Genomic DNA, 1397 nt, shown 5'->3' on the forward strand with positions numbered 1-1397 from the left:
AGATCTCTAATCCATATCTATCTAACTAAGAAATAACCTAACAATAGGAAGATTGTCCCAGTCAGTCAGTCAAGTCCAGAGTCCCTTCCCCCTACCCAGGCCTGGGATAGAACGTGCACACACTTCACTATCACAGTAGCATTCTTCTCCACCCCTATCCTTCAGCCTACCTCTTTTTATTCACAGCTCTCGCTTCCTATCCTTTTCCCACTTGTGTTAACCCTTAGACTTACTTTTCCTTCTTAGGAAACACCCTAGGAGGTGACATTAGTGCAGTGGGTAGAGCAGTCGTCTCCCAACCAGAAGGTTGAAGGTTTGAATCTTGGTGCCTGCAGTCCATGTGAAGTGTCCTTGGGCAAGACACTGAACCCCCCCATTGTCCCCTGATGTTTAGAACCATCGGTTGAGTTGGTGCCACAAATGGCCGCCATTGTTTCTGTTCCAGAGACAGATTCCTTGTGTGCAACATACTTGGCCAAAAAAAAAAACTTATGCTAGCTTCTCCTTTTTAGGGAATACACTGTGCTAGATGTTTTGAATAGGAAGCGTGGTGCCTGCACTCCTCTCAGAGAGCAGCACCACAGGTCAATGCCCTTTTGTGGCTGTTACACAACCACCTTCCTTATTACTATATTTCATTCTAATGTGTTTTACTTCACATTACATATTATACATTATCTGTTACTATATTCTGTTTGTTTCTTTTTAATGACTACAACTGTGTCATTGAAGCCTTGAGCAATGAACCATTTTTGTGAATACTGTGTCGAAGCTTCAACAAAGCCTTGATTAGCCATCACTACATGTCAGTGTAAATCTGAGGTCTGTGCATGACCCATGGAGAATATGTGATGGACCACAAACTTTGGCACACTCTCCTGAGACACACACAGCTGCAGAGTTCACTGGTGTCGTTTGACATCAAAATGCAAAATAGCAGAAGTCAGTTTAACACTGAATACTTATGAAAACAAATCAGATTTCTGAGGGAATGGATGATGTGTCGGTCATTTACAAATACTGAGGAGGAGAATGTCCATGTTTAATACACTGGGTGGAGGTGACACCTGTGCCCTGCACAATTACTGTATGTGCTTAGTTGCTACCCCAGTAAGCCATTGGCTTGCACATCCCCAGACACAAGGTCCACAGTTGTTCTCAGTAATTGCTGACTTGCCACTACAAGTAACACTTATGAATGACCAGTTTTTTTTTTTATCACTGTGACCGTTGTGCAGGAAGTATTCAGGTCTTTACCAGAATAAACGTCCTGCATTATTATTTCACTAAAGTATGCAAGAAAAACCAGAAAATGTTAGAGTATGAAAATTTAAACTCACCAGTGCAGAAATATAGTCTCTATGACTGCTATACCATTATAGTATATTATATATTTA

This window comes from Monopterus albus, unplaced genomic scaffold, assembly GCF_001952655.1.
Source record: "Monopterus albus unplaced genomic scaffold, M_albus_1.0 scaffold128.1, whole genome shotgun sequence".
NCBI classification, from domain to species: domain Eukaryota; kingdom Metazoa; phylum Chordata; class Actinopteri; order Synbranchiformes; family Synbranchidae; genus Monopterus; species Monopterus albus.